Raw genomic sequence first — 14,371 nt, forward strand, 5'->3', positions numbered from 1 at the left:
ACCATAGTTTAGACTGTCTTATAGCGAATAAGGAATCCTTTTAGGACACTATTTCTGGCGTAGGCTCTATCAATTCATCTAGGCTGTCGCTGATCCCTTCTATCTCTTGGCATCTACTTAGATAAGGGATAAGATCCATCCTGCCAGAGTATGCATCATCAACACTAGAGACACTTCTGATGCCTGAAGTGGAAATATTATGCAGGAGGTGGTTAATGCACTTGCTGGAGAAACCTGAGCTATTGTAATCAATGGTTCAACTCAACAAAATATTGCATTGGGTCAATGTGCTTGTTAGGAAGCACTGTATGCAAGAGATTTGTTTTTATGTAGATAGCTCAGTTGGTTACTGTTTTGATTGCAGAGATCCTTGTATTTACCTGTAGATGGCAAGTTCAAATCTGGGTGACATAGCTTAGTGAGTTATCACCATGCAGCAAGAAGATACATGCAAATGACAAGGCATATATTTGTCATTTCCTCAATCTTTTGATATTCGAAGGTGGCTAAAAAATAGTGTTACTTTGGGCAATAATAAACCTTTATTAGTAAATGCTATACAAACAGCTATAAGTGTAATAGCTAATGGACAGATACTTCCGACATTCTCACAATGCATGCAGATTTCTTGCATACAAAGCTTGGAAAGGTAAAAAAAACTAGCCCCACCCTGTATACCTACTCCATCCCAGTCCAATGCTCCTTTTGATGAGTACCTGCGCTTATTTGTTTCCATTTAAAGCACGGTCTAAAATTCTTTGAGGGAGAACCTAAACCCACTCTATGAGTTGTTAAATCTTTTTAAGCTAAGCCCAATGTTAACGCACTTAAAAAGGCATTATTGGCCACATATCATTGAGAATAATGACACCCCATATGAAGTATTGCACTGGAAGAGCAAAGGGACCCCCCCAAGTGACTTTGATTCAGCTCTGAAGATGACCCTGCTCTCACGGCCTCCTATCCCCAAAAGTGTGGGCCTGGTTGGCCCCTGGCAGGTGATGGAGCAAGGACTTTTTACTGCGCATGCGTCAATTGCGTCTACGTAATGTGACGTCTAATCAGCCTTGGAGGGAAACTTTGCGCATGAGTAGAATGCACTAATATGGTATTTTTAAGACCCACATGCATGGCACCTGCTTTACTATTTAGAAAACGCTTTATTTACTAAGAGCTAATGCAGGGTAAGGTTAAATAAATAAAGGGGAATAAAGTAGATGTAGTTGGTATACAGTGAAGTCATTTATTTCTTGAATTAATATTTTCTTTTCTGATCTTTTAATAGTTCGTATTTTGGGCCTTCTTGCCACAACCCGAGTGAAAGAGAAACCATCTGCGCATGTGCGACCTCTACTTTCCCTGAAAAAGATGATACCATGATTGGACCTCATCCAAGGCCATCGACCGCTAAATCCTGGGAAATATGGATGTCAGAAGTGCAGTGGCTTCAGTCATATGAATATAAATGATAAATTGTTACAAATGTGAATAAACTCGGGTGAGAATAAAATAAAATGCATATTAATAAGGGAATGGGTTTGGGAACACAGAAAATTGCTATGCCAACATGGTGTAAATGACCGAATGCCCTTTTGCCTGTCCAATCAGAAATCATACATTTGTGATATTGCAACTTTAGGGGGTGGTCCATGGATCCCAAAAGGTATAACTAAGGTAGTTTAGTTAGTGGGGTGTGCGTGGTCCTAAGAGAATGCTGAGAGGGAAGATGCTGTCGAAGTGAGATGCCGAAGAAGATTCGATAAGAAAAATTACCAAAACAAAGCAATTAATTAGAAAGAAGATCACGGAAGAATCTCGAGGAGGAAGAGAGTGTCAGAGAGGGGTGCGACGTGCTCGGCGGTTTAGAGAGGCTCACTGTCCTGTCCTGATTCCGGACTTGAAGTCTTTGTCCCTGATCTTTCCCCGGTGACGCTTACCTGCCCTTTGGCCAGAGTGCCGGTCTTCACACCATCTGTGGTAACTATAATTTCCCATATTTCCTATGTACTGCTGTTTCTATCCTCTCCTTTCTGAGCAACATCAATCCATTGAATTTGTGAGAGTATTTGAATTGATTGATTTTCCTCCCAAATGATTGATGATGTCCGTGGTGTGCAAATGAATGGTTCACTCACATTAAATTTTAGATAAAGGTTTTGAAACTTCCTGAGTTTGAGTTATATTATGGTTATGAAATAGTTAACATTTAGTGGTTATGTACATCATCACCTTCAACTAGTTCCAACTAATTTGGTCCATCGACCAAAAGGAAAGAACTTCTTGATCTGTGATAAAAATTTGAATAGCAATCAATAGGTTTCTATAAATCTTTTTCTTTTCCCCCAGCGGCTAACCAAGTGAATTTAGAGTGATAAAGGTGTATGTGTTTTGATGGGCCCAGGTGAATATATGGTATTAGAGTATCTGTTGTTGGTGTGCCGCTGGATCACATGGACATCTTAAGGGTTTTAGGGGCCATGGGCCAAACATATTTTGGGGGCCCCTGTTGGGAACAGCTTTGGATTTATGGTCCAATTTCACCTTTATCATGCCCTCTTTGACAATGTCACTGGCGCTTCACTCGTCCCGACTGCAGCATGGAGGATTCGTTCCTCTACAACAGCAATTGACTTTTCGCTTGCCCTCACGCAATGTGACTCACGGATTCCTTCCTGCCTTTATTCTAATTCATCGTTCCCGCCCATTAACCGGGCTGTCTCTGGATACACAGCCAAGACCCCTCTCCGGTCCCTTTATTTATGCTGACCTCGTTCTTGGACAGTCCAATCTGGACTTGACAAAGCTTCACTGACGCCTCACAGATCCTGATTACCTCTGGATACCCTACATCCTCCCTGAACTCTATTTACTAGAGCACTACCCTCAAAGCAATGACCATTGTCCTGATGATGACCTGCAATCATTCAGGTTGAAACGCCGTCGACTATCCAACCCAGAACTCAGACACTACTGTGGTCAATCTATTTATCTGACTAATTTGTACATATAACACTGTATATAACTTGTATTTTTGACCACCTTAAACTTACCTATTATCGCCGTTCACGCTGTTTTTTCACACCTTTATGTCACTGCACAGTCCACTTTTCACTAGCACACCCAGTGCTCATGTTGTGTGTTATGGTCATTGTATAATTATATACTGTAGTGCTTCTTACCTACTAATGCAATTATAATTTATTTCACTCTACCTTACCCTTACGTTGTGGTCTCCCTTCCTTTATTCCCCCTCCCAATTGTGATCTATTTCGTCTTTTCAAATTGTCCTACTCTTAATAATCTCCAGTTGAGACATTGTTTTTGTTGCTAACTTCGCTCGGTTTCACCTGGGTTAACGGGCCTTACTCCTGTCAATTGTTACTCTGACAGTGCACAGGCACATTGTTCCAAATCCTAAACATGCTTACATCTAATATTTAGGGATAATTACGTGTTTTTAATAATGTAACACAGCTGCAGCTCACTAATATTATTGCAAATAATATCAGCGACCCTCTCCCATCTCTCCTATGAGTGGTCCAGTTTTGTTCTAAAAGAAACTTTTTATGAATGCTGCTGGAAACATCAACACAACATTTCTCTGCAAAATGTCTGGAATACAGACCCACATATCATACACGTTGAAAATAAATTAAAGGAAAATGGTATTTAAAATACATTTTTGAAGAGTTATTCAATTTCATTTTGGCAAGACTCTTTGCAGAACAGAGCTGGCTCTATCAGTGGGCCCCCCTGAAAGGCTAGAGCCCTGGGCCAGAGCCCACTTTGCCCATACCTTAAAACGTCTCTGCCCCCTTGCACATTGCATGCAAAAACTCCCGCTCTAAGATGGGCACGACAGATATTTTATGCCCAAAACTGTGACATTTAACCTTTCCCTTTAACATTTTCTCCACGAGCTAATAAGATACTACAATGTCACACCACTGACTGTAGATGTTTTCGGATGTTGGGGTGCGTTGTCACGAACCATCAAAAATGAGGCTAATATTTAGGACTAAAAGAGATCGCTTTTCCTATGATACAATTGTAGCAGATTGTAACAGGACATTCCAGTTGATAGATAATCGAATATAACATCACTTTTTAACCGTACCGAGCCGGGGTTTAACTACGCTGAGCTGACAGGCACCGGTGCCTCCGCTCCTTTACGTTACTGTCAGGCAGATTAACATCAACAAAAGAGCTGAGAAAAGCATTTTAGCGACAAGTTTCTCTAACCCGCCTTTTTTTCAAAAACAAAGAGAAAAAAACTGACTTTATTTCACCTGGTAGCAATGGCGATTCGTTCTTCGCTACTTAGCCGTAAACATTTGTTTACAGTAACATTTACCAGCGCGATTTTTAGCATGAGACATCAGGAAGAAAAACACACAGTGAGGATTGTGGAAAAATAATACGCCGCTCTTTGGAGATACTAGAGGGAGCTTCACGTCAGATACAAGAAACGAGGGAAACACTCACATCCCAGTAAAATAGAAAAGGAGGGACATTTTGAATTTGTAAGAGGGACAGGCTCGTAAGGCCCATTGAAATTCATTGGCTGTAACCAGATTAAGGCTACATAGGTTGCACTGTACTTTCTTAAATATTAAGAGTTATATAAATATATGTATATATTTATATATAGGTTGTTGCTGTGTTAATAAAAATCAAGACGCCCAGTAATGGGTAAAATCTCAAATTATTTCTATAACTGGGCAAACAATTATAAGTACACCCCTCCAAAATATTCATCTACTTCCATTCATCTATATAGAAAGTTTAAACTGAGTCAGTTTCCCATATTAAAGAACAGGATCACTTGTGTCTAGTTTCCCTGCGCAGTCCTCAGCTGAGATTTAAACCAGTTGGACACCAGTGCACCCTTACTGACGGCTATTGTCCCTTACGGTAATTAAGCGAACCGCACCGCCAGCGCTGGGACACCCAAGTGCTCCAAGCCAATCAGTTCAGAGGAAACGTACTCTATTAGCACTGCGAACAGTGTAGTGAAAGAAGATTGCTTGCAAGAATGCGGGTGACAGTATTGGCTGTTCGAACTTCTGTTAGTTGATTACTGGCTATAGGGCCCCAGAAAGTACACAGCGGTCAACGATTGGCTAACACAGATGCCATCCGTTATTTATTGGCTATGGGGCCACGAAGACTGCATCGTCCATCGCATTGGCTAGTGGACCGTCCGTCAGTTTTCCATTGGCTGTGGGACTCCGGAGAGAGCTGCTGCACGTCCCGCCATTCGTCAGTGGGCGGGCTTCATCGACGCGAGGGCTGAGATCCTGGCCTTTTACTGAGTGACTGACTGTTGTGTGAGAAAACCTACGTCCCGGGCCCAGTGAGCCTACCGGTGCGAAACAGCCAGCACCCGTATGTGAGACCATCTGGGAGACACCTTTCCCTCGTGCATATGTGAACAGTGCAGGTAACTAGGCTCGTCACCACAACAGGCTTAGTCTGACTGGACTCTAGCTTAGCCACGCAGAAGCTTTTGTGGCGCGCTCCGCCACCGGAGAGCCGGCCGGACGGTACGTTCGTCACTAACGCGTCACCTCCTGTTTCCCTCCCGCGGCTACCGACCTCCGGTCCTATGGTCTCTTCCGCTCTGCGTCCCGCCCTATACTGTGCCGCCGCCGCTGTGAGTGGTTCCCTGGGCACGGGTAGGGCCCTGTGACTCCCTGCCTTCTCGTAGGCCCTTTATCCAGTTGCGAATCTTTCTCTGCTCTGTGCCTCCGAATGCTGCTGTTGTGAAAGCTTCTGGGTGCGCAGAGTGCGGACTGGTCTCCGCGGTACCCCTGCCGGGACGGCCCGTCTCCTACTCTGCTGTCACACGACCAGGCCAGGGGTGCGCTGCCACCCGAGGCCACTGCGAGTGAGGTGAGTGGACATGGGGTTCTCCACTACTGAGTAGCACAAGGGATTCCAGGCCAAGAGTGTCCAGGCTGTCCTACCCACCACTTGGTTACTTGAGATTTCATGCTGGTTATAGTGCTTGGTGTTTTCACTTGGAGTTTACTTATGATTTGCAACAGTAAATAATACTTCTTGGAACATAGTTTCACTTTTACTTTTATATGCATTCTTACTGAGGTGCCAGTATTACCTTGCTCTCGTCATCCCACCTACAAGTAACGGCAAACTTGAAATACCTGCTGTGCCAATATCACCATGAGACTTGAATTTCTGTCTGTATCCTAAGCATGAATTTAGCTTTTCCAAGTAGATGTATATGGTAGTCTCTCCGTTTATTATTCAGGCTTATCCCACAGATCTATAATGATAGCATCCTGAAATATTGTATGGACATGACATTATTTTGTATCTGCTGATAAGTACACTGATGGCTTCTTAGGTCCAGTCTGCTAAATATAAAACTACGACTAAATGATGTCTTGCCCAAAGGCGACCGCAGTTCATTGTTAGTCCACTTTTTTTTTTTTTTTTTTAAAGCTGTTTTTATTTTTATTTGTATTTATTATTTCAGACAGTCAGTATATTACAGAACGAGCTTAGATCCCTGTGAACATTAACTACCTTCAGGAAAAAAACAATTCTGTATGCTGGGTTTGGTGGCGGCAAAGCGCCAAACTTCATAACATTTCATGTCAGAGGGCAGTGACCACGTCTCTTAAACCATTTAACACAATGTTTACATTTCAAGTGTACAGTATCAAGTGTGGACTGTCTAATCTGCCACTTTAGGATAGTACCTAAGGTCGGGTATTGTGTCCATTGCAACCATCAGTTCAATTTTTTGTGTGTTATTATGTTGATACCGTCATGTTTTCATACATAGAATTATTAAAATCGCCCCTATACTTTCTCAAAGTTTTAGAACACCCCTGTCTCCATAGTTACATTTTCTGGTACACAAACATATAGCCATCCATGTGCTGCCACTCCTCAGCCTTGCGGTGTGTTGCTCCACTACCAAACTCAGCATACAGAATAATTTTATCTGAAGATCAGTGTTGCCAGGGACATTCGGGAGCAACAATGGGGGGAGATAATATCGCTCAACTCTCTTGATATCATATACCAATAACTTTGGATCTTATGGATGCTCCATATTGTATGGAAAAAAGGTGCCTTCTGCGTTGCTGCATCTCAGACAAGTAGGTGTTGGGGACTTTCTCCAGTCTATACAGTTTGTCAAACTATACTCTATGTAGAACCTTAAACTGGACAAAGTGGAACATTGTCCTAGGATACATCAGGACAGCTACACTATCTTTCTCTTCTAGGGCATTTACATCTCTCTACCATCATTGCTGAAAGACAATAATATTGTCTGGTTGTAAAATTGTTGTGTGTGTGTGTATGTATGTGTGTATATATATATATATATATATAGAACCCCCCCCTTCTGCAAATCCACTCTTGACTTTGATCAGTAGTAGGCACATCTCTAATACACTGCTACTCGGGCCATCTCCTTTCCTCCATAGACACTTGTTAGTTTGCGCCCATTTGAAATAAGTGTTAACTGTCACATCGGCTTTCTATAACCAGAACCAGTCTTGTAACCATTATGAGTAAATTGGAAAACAGAGAATTGATTCCAATTAGTATTAAGAACCGCCTACACCATTTGAGGTCTTTACTAACAATGAATTATGCCTTCCTGTAGACACAAATACAAACGTATATCAACAAAATGAGTGATAACTGAAAGAAACGCAATTAGTTTTCTTGGTACGGTAACCGTCCTCGAGGGAGTTGAAACTTCAGGAATTAACGTGATTGGGTTCATGACATTATAAAGGAGCACTGTGCCACCAAGCTGCCTTCTTAATACAAAACATGCAAGCGTTGCTTTATGACTTGGTTTCAGCTAAAATGTTAGTTTAACTTCTAGCTGTGGCAGGTTGTGTGTGCACAAGTAAAATGTGTAAGTGGTATTGGTGGTTAATGAACTGAAGGAAGGTTACCGAACTAGCTATTTTTATTTCAACATCTGTTGGTTTTTACTTGTAGCTACGGAGAGTTGTCACTTATTTGTATAGTTGCGTTATGTTTCAAAGTTTTTTTTAGGTGTAGTTGAACCTTGCTGTTGAAAAGATGCCTTTTTCAATAAATGTCACTTTTCAAGAGACGAGCAACGTTGTGGTAAGAACTGAGGCGCACTGACTTTGAGGAGTGAACATGGCTTGTTTATTCTCCAATAGTGTTCGAGCCTAACTAGAGGTTGCAATTGTAGCTGCTCATCTGATACATACGTCTTTGTTTATTGTTCATTGAATTAATCATCCTACTTGCTTTACTCCTCTGTCTATCTGCATCCCCTCCCCTCCTTTCATTTTATTCCCACTTTTCAATTTCTGCCATCCATATTCGCTTTCATTACGCCCCCCCCCCCCCCCTCGTCATTTTCTTTGGCCTCCCTTTCTTACGTTGCCTTCTTACCTGCCCCTCCCCTTTACCCTCCCTCCTGCCTTCTCAACTCAAAAACATAATTCTACAACCTGCCAAACTGCATCCAGTACAGACCCGGCTGGTGCGCCTCTCACTTGCATCGTTGCAGCCAATAGCTAGACCCCTGTTGACGGCCCCCAGGGATCCGTTCACGGCCTGGCTAGGTTTGGAGGGAGGTATTGGGGTGGGGACTGAAGCCTGATCAATCTGTCCCTCCCGAGCAGCACCATCCGCAAGTTCCTCCTGCCCTTATAAAGGCTGTACCGCTTGATGATGATAACCCGTCTCCTCACCTAGGTTAGCGCTTTGTATTCAATACATTTCGCCTCCTGTCTAGACTATACCTTGTGTTCAGTGTCCTCTCCATGTCAGTACTGGAATACCACAGCACCCCCTTCCTTTGGTTTCACCCAACGATTTGTCGCAGCTTTCGTCTCCCGGTTAGCAAGCACACCCTTCCCTTTCTTGCAGCATGTGCCTCTTGGCAGACAGGCACCTCCTCGCAACCTCCTGCCCCGAGCCATACTATTCTTTTTCTGGGGAGTATAGGGTACCCTCTAGTCTAGTCTCTAGGTATGCGGGTACTCTCTAGTCTGGGTGTTGGTGCACTCATTCTGGGCTTGGTGGAATGGAAGCATTTCCCGGTCGTCTCCAGACGAAGTTACCTTGTTTTGGATTTCCCCGAACCAGGTCTGTTTGAGGGAGTACATTCTTGTTGCTAAAGTTGCTTTCAAGTCCGGGAGGTTAGATTGTCATAAGGGTCCTAGAGGCGACCATCACTTCCGGTGTGGATTTTCTTTCACTCTGTGTTGTATAAAATGAAGAACACTTCTGTTTTGAAGTCTTAACCTTGGCCAGTCAATTGCCGGAACAGCTTCTTCTATACCGACTACACTGGCGCTCTCCGACACTTCCTCATTTGTAGATCTTGGAGGGGAGTTGTATAATTTTCCCACGGTTTCCAGATTTCGTCGACCGAGGTCTGTCCCCGTTCTGTTCTCTGTCCTGCCATGTCTGTTTCCAGCGGCTGTACACAGACAGACTCTGGCGAGTGTGAGAGGCGTGGCCAAAGGCGGAACAAAAACAGTTGTGCATCGCTCTTTATCAGGAAGCGCCAGCCCTCATGTTTTCTTCTTTAAATGAGATTTCCCAGCGTCTGATCGTCGGCTTTGTGCGTGGTGACGTTGGCTTTACGCCTCCTATCTTAACATAGCGAACCCACAGACTCACCAGAGCTCGTTTTCGGTGCCCTCAGTACGGTAACCTGGATATAGTAACTGTAGCTGAATGAGTTATTTCTGCTTTGAAGTAACAATGTATACGGCATGCGAGTGAGCCTGCTATTGCTGCAACAGTGTATTACTATTAAGCTGTAAAAGCTATGGAACGTAGTCTCTATCAAAATATGAACCCAACGGTGCTGTGCTCCAGTGACATTGTGAAACGTTAACCAACTCGGTTGTTTATTTAATTTGCTAACTAGATGATTCCTTCCTATCATTCGTTTGGTGAATAACTTTCAGTTCCAGTTGCATAATGACCAATGTTCGAAAAACATACTTTTTGCTTTGCCCTCTAATGTGTGCTGTTATTTAGAACACTAGACTTGACATCTTGATTTGGCAGTGGTTCATATATGTATGACTGAAGCCCTACTGATGGAATGCATGTTTTTTATTTCTTTCTTTTTTTTTGGGGGGGGGGGCATTTGGTGACGGTTAGGTTATTTCTTGAAGTGTGATCTTTATTTGTCTTTTGTCATTGCATTTATTTCTTAAAATTAATTGACGTCTTTGTGCAGATTCCTTGCAAAATTGACAGTCCTAAGGTGTTCGGTGGTTTAATAGGAGAGTTTGGTTTAATTCCTGTGTTACTTCATGCTGATGACTCAGTAATGCTAGCCCTTACTCAAAACGCACTCAGACGCCAAGTGGATCGTTTTGCTACTTTTATACAAAATCTGAATTTAAAAACCAAGACGCACATTATTGTCCTGTGGACCGGGTAAATTAAGGTTAAATAAAATCGGCACCAATGGGCAAGAATTATCAAGCGCTGATTTGTTATCTAGGATTCATCTTTAGCTCGTCAGGATCATGGAATCCCCATTTTTTTTATTTTTTTATTTTATTTTGAAGGTTTTATATAGCGCGAACAAGACCCTTGCGGTTATCAGAGCACTTTACATGTCATACGTTGGAAATAAGAATACACATGGAAAAAATAAGCATAGAAAAATACAATTATAGGTGATTCAGATTTAAGGTGCTCAATAGTGCACAACTAGCAATTAAACTACGGTGCTAAATAATACAGACTAGTTATTAACATATAGTAAAAAGTAAGTAGTTCACATGAATTTGGCCATGAAAATCACTTTCACTTCTTTTATTTAATGCAGCAGTGGATGGGTTCGTTCTTGTTTCTGTGGGCAAAGCATTCCAGATCCTGGGAGCCACTCCAGAGAAGGACCGGTTGTAAGTTTTATTTTTTTCCGGTTGTAAGTTTTATTTTTTTTTAGTTTTTTTTTTCTTGGCAAATCGTGGTTTCAGTAAAAGATTCTTGGAGTTTCTGGAAGCTCTATTACCAGCAGAGAGTATCGGTTTCTGAGCTAGATAGCTCGGGGAATTGTGGTGTAAGGCCTTGTGCGTCATACATGCTATTTTCAGGTAAATTCTAGCCTCAAACGGTAGCCAGTTGAGGGCTCTAGGGCCTGGGGATATGTGAGAGGTTCTCTTTTAGCCTGTGATGAGTCTCGCCGCTGAATTGATAGCGCCTCTTAACAGGGCTGTCGACCTAGGGCGGCCGCATAAGGTTTCTGTCCAGTGTCACTCCTAGCGATTTCGCTGATTCGACAATGAGAGGTTGCCCTTGGAGTGCTGTTAGGTGCTTCAGACATTCCAGGATGGTGGATGATTTGTTGGGAGGGAGGGGGGCAATTAGGAGTACCTCTGTTTTGAGGCGCTTAGTTTCAAATTGTTTTCGGCCAACCATGTTTGAGTTTTTTGTAGCGTTGTGTTGAGAGTTTTGATGTCCTCAAGTGAATGGATCTTGATGTAGAGTTGGGTGTCGTCTGCATACATATGGAAATGGACCTCGGAGAGACTGAGAAGTTCGGTGAGAGTCTCCATTAAAACGGTGAGAGTCTCCATTAAAAGGTTGAATAGTGTGGGTGAAAGGTAAGAGCCTTGCCGTACTCCTAACGTGACTGGCAGGGGGTCGGAAAGGGTTTGATTGACCTTGAATCTTTGAGATCTATTTTGGAGTAAAGAGGTAAACCAGGTAAGCACAGACCCAGATATTCCCATTCTATGTCTCAGGAGTTCTAGCAAGTTGTCGTGTTTGACGGTGTCAAATGCTGATGACAAGTCGAGTAAGATTAGTAAACCGGCTTTGTTTTGGTAAAGGATTTTTAGAGCGTCGTCAATTATGTGTGTCATGGCTGATTCAGTACTGTGGCCTGCACGGAAGCCAGATTGGTATTGGTTAAGCAGGTTGAATTGATCGATGTGGTTGCTAAGCTGAGTGTGAACACATTTTTTTCAAGCGCTTGGCTAGAGCGGGATGTTGGATATCTGGCGATAATTATTTAGGTCCGATGGGTCAGCTGTTGGTTTCTTTAGAATAGGGGATACCTGCTCTGTTTTCAGAATATCTGTGATGGTACCTTGAAGGAGGGAGGTATATTCATAATCTTGGTCCAGAGGGGTAGTAACAATGGGATGAAGTCTTTTAGATAGTTAGCGGAAGTGGGTCTGTGAAGTGGTTGGAGGGATTCAGGGCGGTTAGCGTCTTTAGTATAGAATCTTCACTATAAGTGTTGAAGTAGAACCAGGATGCGTTGTTTTTCAGGTTGAATTTTGTGGAGCATTTGACTGAGGCACCTGTCAGGGGCGGTGCGGAGTTCTTTTGCATGACCGTCGGGGATAAAAGATCATTGAGTAAGTCAGTTGTTATGGAATCCGATTTTGTAGTGAAAAAGGAGGCAAATTCCTCACAATTGGGTAGGGTGTCAGGGATAGCCTTGGGGTGGATGGATGCACTCTTGGGTTGGGCTTTGATTAGATCGAATAGCTTTTTGGGAGGGTTTTTGGCTTGATCTAGTTAATTTCTGAACAAGTCTGTTTTAGATCTTCTGATCTTTCTGAAGTAGGAGTTTCTGGTGATTCTTAGTAGTTTGAGGTGGTCAGCTGATGGTGCGGATCTCCATCGTCTTTCAATCACTCTAAGTGAGCTTCTGTCTTCATTTAGCCTACCATCTTACCAGGGTTTTGAGTCTTTTGTGGTGGTTCTTTTCCATTTTAGAGGGGCTATTTTGTCTAGTAGGCTATTCATGGAATGGAAGAGGGGTTGGTTAGACCTTGGACATTGGCATGGTCTTCCGGGGGACATAGGATGTTTGGAATAGAGGATGCTAAGTAGGTCAGAGCTGACATTTTTTTTTCTTCAGATTTCTCTTCCATATCTTTGTTCTCACCGGTTGTGTTGGAGGCCTTTTAACTGATACCATGTGATGTGATGGTTAGACCAATCACAGGGTAGGATCGGGTCGAGCTGAATGGAGTCAACTTTGGGGATGACGAGGTCGATGGTTGCGCCTTTGTCATGTGTGGGATTGTTACAGATTTGGTTAAGATTAAGGTCTGATAGGAAGGCTTTGAGGCTGTTGACCTCTGGGCCGTTCAGGTCGTCCCATTGGAGGTTGAAGTCACCCAGGAATATTTGCATATTGTGTTGGCCGTCGTTTGTAGCAAGAATATCCATGAGGTGTTCTATGAAAGTGATGTTATCACATGGAGGGTGGTAGAATGTGTGTAATGAATATATTTGTTTGTTATTACTAGAGATGTTTAAGCAAAGTTATTCACATGAGGATGGTGCAGGGGCATTGGAGTTGATCACTGTTAGATTGCTCTGATGTATGCAAGCGATCCCACCACCCAGTCTATCAATTCTGTCAAGTCTGGTGATGTCATAGTTAGGGTGTACTAGTATGTCCAGGACGGGTGTAGATGATTAATTTAGCCGTGTTTCCGTCAGGATTAGGATGTCTGGTTCGTTTGTGAGTAGAAGGTCAGCTATATCAGTTGCGTGTCTAGATGCGGCCCTGCAGTTTAGGAGTATACATTTTAGCCGTGGCTTGTTGGGTAATATGGTGGGTTCGGATGTGAGAGGGATTCGTGTGAGGTTGCTTTCAACTATGTCTCTGTAATTGAGTCTTGTATTTTTGTTTGTGTTGATAGGGATAGACTGGATTAATAATTCGACATTTAAATGTTATCATTTAAATGATGTCAATTCCTCGCCTTTGAGGTTAAAGGTTCTGTGACATCACTTCTTGTGTTGTAAAATGCTAATTCGTTCTAACTCTGAAGAAGTTTGCAAACTTAAGAACAAAGGGGTGCCTGACAGAGAATATGAAGAGGGGGGGCTGAAACGCAGCAAGTCTGTACTGAGAAAGAGAAGGTAGGGAATGCAGGCAGGCAGGAAAGAGGACAGGAAAACAATGAAGGAGGAGTGGGAGTCCCTAATTCAAGGCTAGGTTTACAGAGCACCAGGGCACGAACATACGGGAGGCCATAAACCAGGGGCCAGGGTAGGGTTTGGGGCTATGGGAGGGGGCACTTTTGAGGAGGTGTGAGAGCTGGGAGTTCTTCATGGGTAATCCGACAGAAGCTCCGCGGGTGCATGATACGCACATAATACAATTTATTCTTCTGTACACACTTTTCAAAAGAAAAGAATTCTGGGAGGAGCCGCAGTGGATAATATTAAGCCGACCTAATGCATACTAATGTACATGGCTTATTTTTTTAGTTGAGTCCGATAGCAGCATGACCTGTTGATACACTTGGATCTACGGGAGTACGTATGCAGATTGGGTAGAAGGACTAAATGTAAAATATGAATCTAATGCAGGTGGACTTATGGAGATGAC

The 14,371-nt window shown here is 43.0% G+C and overlaps 1 protein-coding gene and 1 long non-coding RNA gene across 16 annotated transcripts in view; both read left to right on the plus strand.

Moving 5' to 3' along the window:
• The window catches only part of LOC146864094 (uncharacterized), a 65,391-nt gene extending 63,956 nt beyond the window's left edge, over nucleotides 1-1,435 (plus strand). Inside the window, exon 3 of the long non-coding RNA XR_014976608.1 lies at nucleotides 1,286-1,435. This is a non-coding gene — a long non-coding RNA (uncharacterized LOC146864094). The remainder of the gene's footprint in view (nucleotides 1-1,285) is intronic.
• Nucleotides 1,436-5,272: 3,837 nt separating this feature from the next.
• The window catches only part of NIPBL (NIPBL cohesin loading factor), a 1,722,939-nt gene continuing 1,713,840 nt past the window's right edge, over nucleotides 5,273-14,371 (plus strand). For 9 of the 15 annotated variants that reach the window (XM_085631074.1, XM_085631061.1, XM_085631076.1 and 6 more), the window contains exon 1: nucleotides 5,273-5,443. The gene's annotated coding sequence lies outside the window, so the exon portion shown is untranslated. Of the gene's footprint in view, nucleotides 5,896-14,371 lie in introns of all 15 variants that reach the window. The other 6 variants (XM_085631078.1, XM_085631072.1, XM_085631069.1 and 3 more) reach the window with 4 other exon arrangements.

Source organism: Triturus cristatus, chromosome 2_1, assembly GCF_964204655.1.
Source record: "Triturus cristatus chromosome 2_1, aTriCri1.1, whole genome shotgun sequence".
NCBI classification, from domain to species: Eukaryota; Metazoa; Chordata; class Amphibia; order Caudata; family Salamandridae; genus Triturus; species Triturus cristatus.